The sequence below is a fragment of the Salmo salar genome, unplaced genomic scaffold (assembly GCF_965601325.2).
Source record: "Salmo salar unplaced genomic scaffold, fSalSal1 ptg000566l, whole genome shotgun sequence".
Taxonomy (NCBI): domain Eukaryota; kingdom Metazoa; phylum Chordata; class Actinopteri; order Salmoniformes; family Salmonidae; genus Salmo; species Salmo salar.
In genome coordinates this window covers 847,213-863,900 of record NW_027675420.1, presented here as the reverse complement: position 1 = coordinate 863,900, position 16,688 = coordinate 847,213, and the positions used below count along the sequence as shown (strand labels likewise).

The 16,688-nt window shown below is 42.6% G+C and overlaps 1 long non-coding RNA gene across 2 annotated transcripts; it reads right to left on the bottom strand.

Moving 5' to 3' along the window:
* Positions 1-6,521: 6,521 nt before the first annotated feature.
* On the bottom strand, positions 6,522-8,863 carry LOC145876284 (uncharacterized). 2 transcript variants are annotated; one of them, XR_014391483.1, is made up of 4 exons: positions 8,717-8,863; positions 7,079-7,198; positions 6,768-6,909; positions 6,522-6,631 (listed from the first exon to the last, which is right to left on the bottom strand). It is a non-coding gene; the product is annotated as an uncharacterized LOC145876284 (long non-coding RNA). The 2 variants fall into 2 exon arrangements; XR_014391482.1 differs by having other exon boundaries at positions 6,768-7,198.
* Between the last annotated feature and the right edge of the window lie 7,825 nt (positions 8,864-16,688).

Below are 16,688 nucleotides of genomic sequence, written 5' to 3'. Positions count from 1 at the left end.
GGAGAGGAGTGGTTAAGGACTGTTGTCTTGGATACAATGACAAGTCCTGGAGTCTGATCTGCTCTGACAACAGATACTCTGCCAGGCATAATAATCATCCCACTATCATAGACGTCCCCTCCTCCAGCTGGTATAATAATAACTCCACTACCATAGACGTCCCCTCCTCCAGCTGGTATAATAATAACTCCACTACCATAGACGTCCCCTCCTCCAGCTGGTATAATAATAACTCCACTACCATAGACGTCCCCTCCTCCAGCTGGTATAATAATAACTCCACTACCATAGACGTCCCCTCCTCCAGCTGGTATAATAATAACCCCACTACCATAGACGTCCCCTCCTCCAGCTGGTATAATAATAACTCCACTACCATAGACGTCCCCTCCTCCAGCTGGTATAATAATAACTCCACTACCATAGACGTCCCCTCCTCCAGCTCCCACAGAGTAGGAGTGTATCTGGACTGGTCAGCCGGCACTCTGTCCTTCTATAGAGCCTCCTCTGACACACTGACCCACCTGATCACATTCACCTCCACATTCACTGAGCCCCTCTATCCAGGATTTAGGGTTTATTATGTTGGCTCTTCAGTGTCCCTGAAATAATAACTGGACACACACACACACACACACACACACACACTGGACACACGCACACACACACACTGGACACAAACTGGAAAAACACACACACACACACACACTGGACACACACACACCAACACACTGGACACACACGCACACACTGGACACACACACTGGACACACACATAAACACACACTGAACACACACACACTCAACACACACACACACTCTGGAAACAAATTGGACACACACAGGACACAAAATGGACACACTCACACACTGGACACAAAATGGACACACTCACACACTGGACACAAAATGGACACACTCACACACTGGACACAAAATGGACACACACATTTTGGACACACACACTCACATACACACTGGACACACACACACACTGGACACAAACTGGACACACACATAAACACACACTCAACACACACACACACTGAACACACACACACACACTGGGCACACACACACACACACACTGAACACACACACACACACTGGGCACACACACTGGGCACACACACACACACTGAACACACACACACACACACACTGGACACACACACACACACACACTGAACACACACACACACACTTGACACAGACACTGGACACACACACACACACTGGACACACACACTGGAAACACACACACTGGACACACATACACTGGACACACACACACACACACGCACACACTGGACACAGACACACACACACACTGGACACACACACACACTGGACACACAAACACACACACACACTGAACACACACACACAATGGGCACATACTCACACACTGAACACACACACACACGAGACACACTCTGAACACACACACACACACACACACACACACTGAAACACACACACACTCCCTGGACACACACACGGACACACTGAACACACACATACACACTGGACACACACACACTGGACACAGACACACACACTAGGCACACACACACACGCTGGCCACCCACACAAACTGGACAAACACACATACACACAAACACTGGGCAAACACACTGGACACACACACACACACACACACACACTGGACAAACACACACACTGGAAACACACACACACACATTGGACACACACACTCACTGGACACACACACACACACACACACACTCACTGGACACACACACACACACACTGGACACACACACATGACAGGCTTGTAATATTTTTTGATCTTTTACCACTTTGCATTTTTTATGATATATTTTACTGTTTGTGTTTGTACCACAGGAGGTTGGTGGGACCTTATTTAGGGAGGACAGGCTTGTAATGGCTGGAGTGGAATAAGTGGAATGGTATCAAACACGTGGTTTCCATGTGTTCCATTTCATTCACTCTGTTCCAGACATTATTATGAGCCGTCCTCCCCTCAGCAGCCTCCTCTGGTATGTACTGTCCTGTATGTGAGAGAGATCCAACAAGGAATTACAATGTATGTATTACTTTTAATACCTGCAAATGGCAAATAAACTACTGGAACTCCTTATGAATGTCTGCAGCCGACAAGAGGTGAAAATATTACCGGAATATTCAGCAAAATGTTGATGAAGACGTCACTCAATCCACCCAAAACAACATGCAGTCTTTCCACAAGACTCCCATGACGTTATAGTGTGACGTTATGAGTGGACGTTAAAGTAACATTCTCACAACATACTGCACTTGTTTTATCCTGTTTTAGATGTATCCTCTGTTTAAACATTTAAACTCTTACAATAACAACGTTAAAATACCAATGTGATCATTTCTTGTCTTTTATGTTGGAAAAACTAATTGTACAATTATATGTGGACATACGCTCCATAGTTGTACAAGTATACATGGTTATATTGTACTTTTCATAATAAAACATACTTGAAACAAGAAAAAGCATGTTAATTGTGAAAACAATTTTGTTATTGATTTTTACATTGCTTCTCCCTGTCTCATGTTGACGTTTGTCATGAATCTTGACCTGGAGGCAGAACTGTGCGATTTCCTCTAGATATGTCAGCTGCAAAGTCAGAATTGGCTGTGGAAAATGTTGTTTTATGGTCTTAATTTAAGGGAAGGATTAGCAGTGTGGTTAGGGTTGAGGTTAGGATTAAAATCGGATTGTATTACTTTGTGCCTGTGCCAGCTAGGGGATACTTTGCTGAACTGCCTCCAGGGCAAGATTCATGACAATAAATGCCAACCTGCCTCCAGGACAAGATTCATAACAATAAATGCCAACCTGCCTCCCAGTCGGCCCCTCCTTATCTTTACAAGACTGCAAAACATGCAAGCTAGTGATGTGGGGGTTCTCTCATAACCCTCAGTCCCCAGGTGGGTAGATGGCAGGTTGAATAAAGAGAAGCTAGTGATGTGGGGGTTCTCTCATAACCCTCAGTCCCCAGGTGGGTAGATGGCAGGTTGAATAAAGAGAAGCTAGTGATGTGGGGGTTCTCTCATAACCCTCAGTCCCCAGGTGGGTAGATGGCAGGTTGAATAAAGAGAAGCTAGTGATGTGGGGGTTCTCTCATAACCCTCAGTCCCCAGGTGGGTAGATGGCAGGTTGAATAAAGAGAAGCTAGTGATGTGGGGGTTCTCTCATAACCCTCAGTCCCCAGGTGGGTAGATGGCAGGTTGAATAAATAGAAAACAATAGGCAACATAAAACAATCCATAAATGTATAATTATTATGTAATTAACACAAAACATTAAGGACACCTTTTCTTTCCATGACAAACTGACCAGGCGTAACTCAATATTAGGAAGGTATCCTTAATATTTTGTCCAATCAGTGGCTCTGACCCTTTACGTAACAGTCAATCCTCTTTACCAGGAAACCTTCTTTAAATTTCCCCAAATGCTTCAACACTGATGCTCTCTCACAGCTGCTCCAGGGCCTCTTGGGTTGAGGAGTCATTCTCTTCTAACCTGATCACAGCTGCTCCAGGGCCTCTTGGGTTGAGGAGTCATTCTCTTCTAACCTGATCACAGCTGCTCCAGGACCTCTTGGGTTGAGGAGTCATTCTCTTCTAACCTGATCACAGCTGCTCCAGGGCCTCTTGGGTTGAGGAGTCATTCTCTTCTAACCTGATCACAGCTGCTCCATGGCCTCTTGGGTTGAGGAGTCATTCTCTTCTAACCTGATCACAGCTGCTCCAGGACCTCTTGGGTTGAGGAGTCATTCTCTTCTAACCTGATCACAGCTGCTCCAGGGTCTCTTGGGTTGAGGAGTCATTCTCTTCTAACCTGATCACAGCTGCTCCAGGGCCTCTTGGGTTGAGGAGTCATTCTCTTCTAACGTAATCACAGCTGCTCCAGGGCCTCTTGGGTTGAGGAGTCATTCTCTTCTAACCTGATCACAGCTGCTCCAGGACCTCTTGGGTTGAGGAGTCATTCTCTTCTAACCTGATCACAGCTGCTCCAGGGCCTCTTGGGTTGAGGAGTCATTCTCTTCTAACCTGATCACAAACAAAGACAAGATTCAAACAAATAAACATGATGGTCCAACATAATAGGGGGGGGGGGGGGGGGTATAGGGAAGGTAGGGGAGAGGGGGGGTATAGGGAAGGTAGGGGAGAGGAGGGGGTATAGGGAAGGTAGGGGAGAGGAGGGGGTATAGGGAAGATAGGGGAGAGGAGGGGGTATAGGGAAGGTAGGGGAGAGAAGGGAGGGGGGTATAGGGAAGGTAGGGGAGAGGAGGGGAGTATAGGGAAGGTAGGGGAGAGGAGGGGGGTATAGTGAAGGTAGGGGAGAGGAGGGGGGACTTCCTCCATGTCAGGTAAGCAGCCTCCAAGTCTACCCTCACCAACTGACCAGACTGAGTGAGTTCTGAACATCCCTCTCTGTCCTCTGATACTGCGTCCAAGTCTTCTTGGGTCTTTCTGGTGTCTCTGTCTTGACTCTTTAGTGAGTTTTTTCAGTTCTTTCCCAGGCTGCCTGAAGAACACAAAAAGATGGCACATACATAAGAGTTATAAACTATCAAAATAAAGAGAATCCCACACTCCATATATAAACTCCCAGTAATTTATTGGGTATTTACCAACGTTTCAGCATCACTGTGCCTTCTTCAGGGTGATGTCATCAATACTTGAACCAGGTTATGTAGACAAACAGTGCAATTAGTGCAACCAATGACAATAGAGAGGGGTGTGTCATAATGATTAAGTTAATTACAATGAACTAATGAAACTGTTAAAAAAAACAATAGTTTATGGCATATTAAATATAAAAAAATAGTAGGGTATATTATATATATCCGGCTCTCCATGTAATCTGATTCATTATGATATAGGATCAGGTCCCCCCTCTCCATGTAATCTGATTCATTATGATCTAGGATCAGGTCCCCCCTCTCCATGTAATCTGATTCATTATGATCTAGGATCAGGTCCCCCCCTCAGCATGTAATCTGATTCATTAAGATCTAGGAACAGGTCCCCCCTCTCCATGTAATCTGATTCATTATGATCTAGGATCAGGTCCCTCCTCTCCATGTAATCTGATTCATTATGATCTAGGATCAGGTCCCCCCTCTCCATGTAATCTGATTCATTATGATCTAGGATCAGGTACCCCCTCTCCATGTAATCTGATTCACTATGATCTAGGATCAGGTCCCCCCTCTCCATGTAATCTGATTCATTATGATCTAGGATCAGGTCCCCCCCTCTCCATGTAATCTGATTCATTATGATCTAGGATCAGGTCCCCCCCGTCCATGTAATCTGATTCATTATGATCTAGGATCTTTTTATTTTTATTATTTGACCTTTATTTAACCAGGTAGGCCAGTTTAGAATAAGTTCTCATTTACAACTGCGACCTGGCCAAGAATAAAGAAAAGCAGTGTGACAGAAACAACAACACAGAGTTACATGGAATAAACAAGCGTACAGTCAACACAACAGAAAAAAGAAAGTCTATATACAGTGTGTGCAAATGGCGTGAGGAGGTATGGCAATAAATAGGCCGTAGTAGCAAAGTAATGACAATTTAGCTGATTAACACTGGAGTGATAGATGAGCAGATGATGATGTGTAAGTAGAGATACTGGTGTGCAAAAGAGCAGCAAAGTAAATAAAAACAATATGGGGATGAGGTAGGTAGATTGGGTGGGCTATTTACAGATGGACTATGTACAGCTGCAGCGATCGGTTAGCTGCTCAGATAGCTGATGTTTAAAGTTAGTGAGGGAGCAATAAGTCTCCGCCTTCAGCAATTTTTGCAATTCGTTCCAGTCACTGGCAGCAGAGAACTGGAAGGAAAGGCGGCCAAAGGAGGTGTTGGCTTTGGGGAATGAACAGTGAGATGTACCTGCTGGAGCGCGTGCTACGGGTGGGTGTTGTTATCGTGACCAGTGAGCTGAGCTAAGGCGGAGCTTTACCTAGCATAGACTTATAAATGACCTGGAGCCAGTGGGTCTGACGACGAATATGTAGCGATGGCCAGCCGACTAAAATGACCTGAGTTGCAATCATGAAAAAAAACTACCCGGCCTTCATGGTTTGACATTGAGAACATTGGGAGAGATGAGAGCTGACGTTTTAGTAAATGTGCAGATTACGTATCTCAGTCACAGACAAGAAGCTCAATTAAGACATTATCTTCACCACTGGGACTGGGGACAACAGGACCACAGGCCAAATAATACAGCTCAACACTTCCACACAACCACAGTGAGTAGAATCAGGCTTCTGGACACAGAAAACTTGCAGAATTATTAATGATGAATTGTATTAGACGTTATTAGACATTTCTGTTGTTGAGGAGGATGGGAGACCCACAGAGACGTCAAAATGTGTTTCTAAAATCGTCAAAGAGTAATTATTTTAACCTAAAGCATTTAATAAAGACACTTATAGTACAATATTATGGGGAATAGGAATGAGAGGGCTTCTTACACCATTTTGGGAAGGGATCACAGCAGTGATTGAATGAGGGTATGAGGCATGAGTTGAGGTGTTCAGAGGCTTGACCAGTGCAGGACAGGATTGGGAAGACAATAACACAAAAACACTACACAGTGAGACAAAAGAGCTAAGAATGAGTTAGTCCAAGCAAGGAGTAAAATCATAGACGTGTAATAATGTGATTGTGTTTGTGATTGACTCTACATAAAGTAATGAGAGAAAATTGACAGGGGTTCCCTCACAGTGCTTGGAGAGGAAACATTCAATGTGCCAGTGGATGAGTGGGCCACATGAGACGTGGCTTCCAGTTCATGTGAGGAGGTAGTTGACAATGGTAGTGGAGTGGTCATCGCTTGTTAAATCATGGAACAGGAGAGGACTCAGCTGGAAATACAAACAGCAGATACGTTCCCTTGAAGCTGAGCCATCGTAGGTTTGAACAACAAGTTTGTCCATGAAGATAAACACGGAATTCAAATCTCGCCCACTTGGCAAATCAAGGTAGCCCAAGAAACTTTTTCTGAATAAAGCCCTGATCATCCACATACAGTACCTGACGATAACTGAGAACGGCAAGCAGACTGGTGGCAACCATAGGTCCCAGAGTGGGGGGGGGGCAATAATTTTGCCCTGGGGCCCAGAGCCCAGGCGCCGTGACTTCAGAAATCCACTCCTTCAACATGCAGACAAAGAAGTTCTAAAAGCTACCAGTAAATTTCGTCCAAACAAGTCAAATAATGTGTCTATATCATCCTCAGGTTGTCTAAAATGTAAATAAACTATAATATTTCATACGGAAAGTACTGTGTTCAATAGGAATGACAAATACGCAAGTGTGCACCCTCTCCATCGCGCGCAAAAACACTGATGTGACCCAAGCAGTCAGCTCACTGAAAGTGTAAATATTTATTTATTTTTCAAAATAGAAGCCTCAAAACCTTGAATAAATACTGTTGACATCTAGTGGATGCTATTATGAATTGCAATCTGGGTGACGGACATAGGAGTTTTCAATAGCTTTACAAAATATGAGCCTGTGATTTTATTTATTTTTTGGTCGGATTTTCTTCGGGTTTTCGCCTGCCATAACTGTTCTGTTATACTCACAGACATTATTTTAACAATTTTGGAAATGTCAGAGTGTTTTCTTTCCAAATCTACCAATTATATGCATAGCTTCTGGGCCTGAGTAACAGGCATTTTACTTTGGGCTCGCCAGACTCTCCGAACTTCCGAAAACTGCCCCCTAGCCCTAAGACGTTTTAACGGTCCTCACACTGTTCATGCTCTCATTTCATAGACGCGTACTGCTCACCTGTTCATCTCGTAATGAATAATGTGGAAATTGAGCAAGTTGAGGTGACTAAACTGCTTGGAGTAACCCGGGATTGTAAACTGCCATGGTCAAAACATATTGATACGACAGTAGCTAAGAATGGGAGAAGTCTGTCCATAATAAAGCCCTGCTCTACCTTCTTAACAACACTATCAACAAGGCAGGTCCTACAGGCCCTAGTTTCTACCTTCTGTCATGGGAATTCTGTTCCCAATGTTCATAAACCGAACTTCAATTAAACTACTCAGTCTGCCCCCCAGAGGGTGTAAGATTCTGGTTGAATGAAGCAGACGGAGAGCCAGCCTACAATTGGTAAGAATGATTATTTACGAGAGCTCTGAATATCATACAATGTACACAGCCTTTTATACCTGACATTTGGTCATACCATATGTCATACCCCTTAGAAATGCCCCTCCTCTTCTTTAACACTGTCAATGCTTATTTACAAGTCTTCTCCATCTCATACATTGCTTATCATATCCTGCCCCATGTTACATAATCAACCAGACAGTTGTCTGCTGTCTGGTTGCTTACATTGCTAAATCATTAAGCTTCAACTTTTCCGACCCACACACATTAGTACATTCATCTTATAGTCACTCGGTTATACCTTTTCAGGGTGAAATCATTTAGTCAAACCTTTAATCATATTATTTCCATTACAATCCACCCTATTGGCGAAATATTTCACATACACTATAACACATATATTTTTATAGGATTCAGAAATGTCACACAAAATCAAACTAGATCAAAGAAAATGAATACATGTATTTTCATTACATACTTATCAATGACTGTTCTAAGCCTATGTCCAGTCATAACTCTTCGGATTAGGATTTTTGCTATGACCTTCATTTAGAGAAACAGTCTTCCTAAACATTAAAGATGGTCTCGTCTAACATGGGCTCCTCGTAATTGAATGAATCCTCCACCAGGCTCGGCGGTAGGTATTTGTCATCCCACTGGTCTGAACTTGGAATCGGTCCGTATCTCATCATCTGCACCGTCATCGATCTCTCCAGAGCCCTGGAAATGAGACCTCTCGCACAAGGGACCAAACAACAACCACATAATATCAACACAGTCATACAGGTGAAAGCAGCCCACAACACAGTGATTACAACCTTTTTCCATTTTCCGAACGTACTATCAAACCATCCCGTGAGTGCCATGTCCACCCCGGAATTTTCTGCTAACTCCTGAGCTAAATTGTTTAGACCGGCCAGGGCCTTGGTCACTGATCCATCTGGAGCTGTGTTCTCAGGGATGAAAGTACAGCATTCAGATCCGAACATCACACACACACCACCCTTTTCAGCCAGAAGCATATCCAAAGCATATCCAAAGCTATTCTATTCTGCAATACCATCAAAGTGGTCGCAGCTGTCTGTTCTGCTAACCCTTGAATTTCCTCTCTGGTATAGTTGATGAAATGCTGTTGGTTATAATAAATGTAATTTATCCAATCCACATTTTTATTGAGAGTCGACCACCAAAAAAGACTTGATTCCAATCCAGCCCATATCTGATTCCTTGCTTTAAACTCATCAGGCACCCCCGTTGGAACCCTAATGCTATCAATGTAAATTCTATCGTCAAAGGACCCTGACGGAGCACTCCTCCCCTCTTTCACCTGGCACTAGGTCTTTGTGTTGTATAAGGGTGAAGGGCATGCCTAACTGTACCAATGCACAAATACCAGTCCAATTTGCAGGCAGCTTTGGCCACAGCTTCATACCTCCACACAACCACCAGACATCCGCTCTCGGCCTTTTTATCTTACTAAAGTCCTCGGAACTCAACCACCCAGTCAGGTCCCTCATTGTCTCGTCAGTTGTAACATTCTCTGTCCTATTGCATGTTCTTACTTCCCCTACGTTCCATCCGTGTGTGTTGTGTCGAGCCACACAATAATAGTCTCCTCCTGCGACTGTGAAAGGGGGAAGTCTGGATCTAATGGGCACATAGGATACAGATAATGCAGATCAGTGCAACTGTCTGGCTTCCTTGCCTTCATGAACAGCTTTACCATACAGGCCATTCCCCTTGGTAAATTAATTCCATCGAGTAGAAAGGGGATGGTTGTCAACTGAAGTTTGGCTGTTGCGCAGGCATAACCTTCTTCTTTAGCTACTGATCTAGCTGTATACTGAATCCATTCCAGCCATAGGTTGGAATCCCCAAACCAAGTCTCCACCTCAATCACGTCCTTAAGGTCTTTCGTCTGAACTATTCTCACCGGTCCTTGGCTCTGGATAACTACACAGGTAATGTCCGTTTTATCAGGGGTACTACTGGTATTCTGGCTGGCGGTAGAACTATCTCCTGTCCTAACCTCTACTACTCGGAATGGTACCGCAGTGTCGACAATGGTCTGGTCAAGGCCAACATACCATAATCCTAAATCCTCTTTCTTTATGCTTTTAATGGTCATTCCTATCTTCAAGCAATACTTCCCTTGCTCTGGATTGCAGTCAAAAACCCTGGCCTTCACTATACTCCATCTGTTTCTATATTGGGTGTGTGGATTGACATAGCCTTCTCTCTCTGTGTGAGCTATGACCTGATTCCATGAGTTACACCGGGATCTACACAGATATCTTCCCCATGAAGTCTGAGTCCTAGACTGCCAGGAGGTTAGGGACCCCATTTGGTCTGCATAGAACTCTATTGAGACATCCTTCCCTAACTCTACTCTCACTTCCTTTTTATCCAGATCGAGTGACCTTTTGTACCTAGGACATAAAAACTCCTCATCTTCTACACTATGGGTCAAGTTACCACTTTCTGACTTCTCGAGTGGTTCATGGTGTATTAGGAACATGGCTCCCACAATCAGACAGCTCAGACTGACCAGTACCCCTGTAAAGCCCCACCCCCTCCCGGTGAATATATCACTGGCTAGAGGCCAACCCACACTTTCACTTCTATGAACGCACACAGTGAGGATCGGGCGGGTTAGGGAATCTTTGTAGAGAGGTAACCCCTGAACCTTATTGGTATTCGGTTCTTCTCCTAACTCTGTGATTGTTCGACAGTGTCAGTGTGTCTTACCCTCCCGCAATATGTGATATGAACCCAGGTAGCTCTTTCAGCTATTCTCACCGCGAAGGCTATTACCAGGAACACTTGGTATGGGCCCTCCCACCGTGGCTGCTTCCAGTTCTTTTCTCCTCAGGGACTGGATCCACACCCAGTCTCCTGGTTGGATTGAGTGAATCATCTTCCCCTGTAATTCACCTGTTGGACACAAAGTCTCGGACATACGGGTTTGGTTAACCATGTGTTCTGTTAGTATATCTTCAACTTCTATGTCTACCTGTTCTGGCCTCCCTAACTCTGGCATTCTATATGGTTTACCTGATCAGCTAAAATGTAATCCATAATTTAAAGAGATAGATCCTAGTAAACCAACTACCCTAATCGTGTCCACCCAGTAAGTTGAGACCGCTTCTTCCCATTTAATATACTTATCTATTATAAAAAATGTTTTTTTAAGTAGTTCGTTATCCAATAGGCCACAAAGTGTTTCCGAACCTGCTCTACTATCCCCCCTGTTGACACATGGCTCTGCCCATGTGTCAATCTTGCCGCATCTCTAAACAATGACTTAGGTAGTATTGGTAACTTATCATGATACCAAATACCGTCCTTATATAAATTGCTCCTAACTTCTCCCATTTCGAAATCCCTTTCACTGGTGCTCTAGACTGACAATTTTAATATAGCTTTGTCTATGTTTACTTCCTCTTTTAAGAACTGCTGTGTCGATGGCTGCGGTTTAACCTGTTTAGGATAGGGGGCAGAATTTTCACGGACGGATAACAAACGTTCCCGATTTAATCTGGTTATTACTCCTGCCCAGAAACTAGAATATGCATATAATTGTTTGATTTGGATAGAAAACACCCTAAAGTTTCTAAAACTGTTGGAATGGTGTCTGTGAGTATAACAGAACTCATATGGCAGGCCAAAACCTGAGAAGATTCTATACAGGAAGTGCCCTCTCTGACCATATCTTGGCCTTCTATAGCCTCTTTATCGAAAACAGAGGATCCCTGCTGTAACGTGACATTTTCTAAGACTCCCATAGGCTCTCAGAAGGCGCCAGAACGTTGAATGATGACTCTGCAGTCCCTGGCTGAAAAACAGTAGCACATTTGGATAGTGGTCGATCTGAGAACAATGAAATGGGCGCACGCATGCACGTGAAGAGTCCATTTTACATTTTCAGTCTTTGAACGAAAACAACGTCGCCCGCTTGGAATATTATCGCTATTTTACGAGAAACATCACATAAAAATTGATTTTAAACAGCATTTGACATGCTTCGAAGTACGGTAATGGAATATTTAGAATTTTTTTGTCACGATATGTTGCGGCGCGTCACCCTTCGGATAGTGTCTTGAACGCAAGAACGAACGCAGCTATTTGGATAACTATGGATTATTTTGAACCAAACCAACATTTGTTGGTGAAGAAGAAGTCCTGGGAGTGCATTCTGACGAAGAACACCAAAAGTAATCCCATTTTTCTTATAGTAAATCTGAGTTTGGTGAGTGCCAAACTTGGTGGGTGTCAAAATAGCTAGCCATGATGGCCGGGCTATCTACTCAGAATATTGCAAAATGTGCTTTCACCGTAAAGCTATTTTAAAATCTGACATAGCGATTGCATAAAGGAGTTCTGTATCTATAAATCTTAAAATAATTGTTATGTTTTTTGTGAACGTTTATCGTGAGTAATTTAGTAAATTCACCGGAACTTTCGGTGGGTATGCTAGTTCTGAACGTCACTTGCTAATGTAAAAAGCTGTTTTTTGATATAAATATGAACTTGATTGAACAAAACATGCATGTATTGTATAACATAATGTCCTAGGAGTGTCATCTGATGAAGATCATCAAAGGTTAGTGCTGCATTTATCTGTGGTTTTGGTTTTTGTGACATTATATGCTGGCTTGAAAAATGAGTGTGTGATTATTTCTGGCTGGGTAGTCTCCTGACATAATCTAATGTTTTGCTTTCGTTGTAAAGCCTTTTTGAAATCGGACAATGTGGTTAGATAAAGGAGAGTCTTGTCTTTAAAATAGTCATATGTTTGAACAATGGACGTTTTGGGATTTTTGAGGAGTTTGTAATTCGCGCCACGCCGTATCATAGATGTTAAGTCAATCTGCTTTCAGTGTAAGAGCTTCCCCTTTCTGGAATACCCTGCCATTAGACACACACTACTGTGATTAATGTGCACCGTCCCTGTAAAATAAAAATTAACTCAACCTGCAATTCAGTTTACTGACCTGACATTGTTCCCCGTAATGGAAACAGATTATAATGTTAGAATACATTACTTCCTGCTCAAATTCACTATTGTTAACTAAACAATCTAAAAAAATATATCACCTCTACTCCAACAACGTTCTGCCTTTCCTCTATCGTAAGAGTAAAACCAACTTTTCAACTTTCTCTTCTCTTTCGGCTTCACAATTATGAAATGTCCAAGACTTAAAAGTAACATGTAAATTGCCAAACCTACTTTTCAACTTTCTTAGTAACTTCCTTTTTCTTTTCACCCTCTGCTCTCTTCCTCGTTGTTTCTGTCTCTTTTTCCCCTTCTCAGAATTTAGGAATAATTACTATTGTGACTTTTGATAAGTTATTAGGTCTCACACATAGACAAGTTACTTTTAACTGGTCAGTAAACCTATCTCACACGCACATCATTTTTTCGCTGCTGATATCCTTCTTCAACTTTCTCTCTCTCTTTCTCTACACTTGCCTTCTCACCTTCTTCTCCAGGCTTCAGACAGCCACACCCTGGCTATGTCTAACCCTCGACCTGCTGTTTCCCTGTCTTGTCCCCACATACCTTATGTATCTTTCTTATCATTAGTCCCGACTTTTCTATGTCCAAACTTCCATCAGATTCATACTTCCTTCTCCACATTGGACTGAAATAAATATTTATTTTATAACATTTAACTCAATATACTGCTCATCTCCAGTTAATTCCTGCACCTCCTTTGAGGGTTTGCCACCCATGGTTATTCAATAACTATTTATTATTAGGCTGCACAATCTATGCGTGTGTTTCTATAATCTGTTATTATCTTTAATCTATGTATATATACTTTTACTCTGTTTCCATTTAAACCTTCTATGTGTATCACAATCTATGTGTTTATCACTCCTCTCTGTGTGGGTGCTCACACTCTATGCACACGATCTCTGTGTATGTGCTTTTCACAATCTATGTGTGTGTGCTTCCTCCTTCCATAGAATAGTCAGACCAATTTTTTGCGCCCTGTTAGATCTCGACTACCCTCCCCGCTAATATACTCTAGATCAGTTATCCTTTAGATCTATGCGCATTAGCTTGCCTAATGTATATCGACCAGTTTAACCTTTAGGTCTCAACATTAGATAGTTTACATTGGTAGTGGCCACAGATACCTAGGGTCATTACGGACCCCCCCACACCTTGCCTAGGATGGCTCTACACCCAATTCCTCTCTTCCAATTGCATAGAATACTACCTATATCAGGGTTCTCCACACAATATTCTAAAGACAGGTCACCAGGTTAGTATGCCCCAACGGATATTTCGGTGTTTAACACCTAGACTACACTAACTCCCTTATCCACTACATGCAATCATAAAGGTATTACTCCCCAAATCCGCGTAAATAAAGATTTACTGACCTTTGTCTTGTAGGCTGGGAAAAGCAATGTAGGTTGGATTCCGTCACCGTCCCTGTCGACCTTAGATATTTACCGGCCTGATATGGAACCCCAATTTCAGGGGACAGGACAGTTTACGAGTCAATGACCTGCCCGTGCACGGTTTTCGGCGTGTTACCTTAGGAAGACAGGGACAGATGTTGGAATCCGGCTCGAAGGACCAAATTGTCATGGGAATTCTGTTCCCAATGTTCATAAACCGAACTTCAATTAAACTACTCAGTCTGCCCCCCAGAGGGTGTAAGATTCTGGTTGAATGAAGCAGACGGAGAACCAGCCTACAATTGGTCAGAATGTTTATTTACGAGAGTTCTGAATATCATACAATGTACACAGCCTTTTATACCTGACATTTGGTCATACCATATGTCATACCCCTTACAAATGCCCCTCCTCTTCTTTAACACTGTCAATGCTTATTTACAAGTCTTCTCCATCTCATACATTGCTTATCATATCCTGCCCCATGTTACATAATCTACTGCAAGCCTAAAGGTTTCTCCCCTCCCTGGTTGGGGAGACCTTCTTCCTGTTATCAGTTTCACAGTGGTCACAAGTTGTCTGCTGTCTGGTTGCTTACATTGCTAAATCATTAAGCTTCAACTTTTCCGACACACACACATTAGTACATTCATCTTATAATCACTCGGTTATACCTTTTCAGGGTGAAATCCTTTAGTCAAACCTTTAACCTCTTGACGGTCGCCTAGGATAGGGGGCGCTACAGCGATTTTTGAAAAAAATTCGTGCCCATTTTAAACGGCCTCCTACTCAAACTCAGAAGCTAGGACATGCATATAATTAATACTTGTGGATAGAAAACACCCTAAAGTTTCTAAAGCTGTTTGAATGGTTTCTGTGAGTATAACAGAACTCATATGGCAGTCAAAACCCCGAGACCGATCGTAACAGGATGTGGATTTCTGAATTGCGGACTCAACTTCACCACTTTGCCTGTAATTCACACAGTGAGCAAATGTTCATTGAGCACTTCCTATTGCTTCCACTAGATGTCCCCAGTCTTTACAAAGTGATTTGAGCCTTCTACTGTGAAAACTGACTGAATGACACGCTGTGGAACGTGGTCACACGGAGAGGGCCATCACCATTATGACGCCGGCTCCCCTGGCTACCCTCCCCAAAACGTTTTGAAAGACAATGCAATCATCCCCCTTGAATCATATTGGAGCTCAGGTTGAAAAAGGCCCTAAAGATTTATGTTATACAACGTTTGACATGTTTGAACAAACCTAAATTAAAAAAAATGCATTTTTTTCGACGGTACTTTTGGTGCAGCCTTCAGAACGCGCTAACAAGAACAAGCTATTGGAACATAAAGGATAAACTTTTTCGAACGAAAATACATTTGTTGTGGACCTGGAATTCCTAGAAGTGCTTTCTGATGAAGATAATCAAAGGTAAGGGATTATTAACAATAGTATACAAGACTAGATTTGATATGCGATTGTTCCAAGATGGCGCTGACCTGTAACGGTAGCCTATTTTCTGAGTATCGCATCCCCTTTTATCGCAAAGTGTGATTACCCAGTAAAGTTATTTTTAAATCTGGCATTACAGGTGCTTTCAAGAGATATTCATCTATAAATCTTAGAATGACAATATTACATTTTAAAAATGTTTTCGAATAGTAATTTAGTAAATTGTAGCGCTGTTTCACCGGATGCATTTGAGGGAAAATAGTTAGTCAACGTTACGCGCCGATGTAAAATGCTGTTTTTATATATAAATATGAACTTTATCGAACAAAATAATGCATGTATTGTGTAACATGATGTCCTAGGAGTGTCATCTGATGAAGATTGTCAAAGGTTAGTGCTGCATTTAGCTGTTTTTTGGTTATTTGTGATGCATGTGGTTGGTCGGAAAATGGCTATGTGGCTACTTTTACGATATACTCCTCTAACATAATCTAATGTTTTGCTTTTGCTGTAAAGCCTTTTTGAAATCGGACAACGTGGTTCGATTCAGGAGAGGTGTATCAATAAAATGATATAACATAGTCCTATATTTGAAAAAATAAAAAAATCGTTGTGCTAATGGCGATAGGATTTTTTCGCTG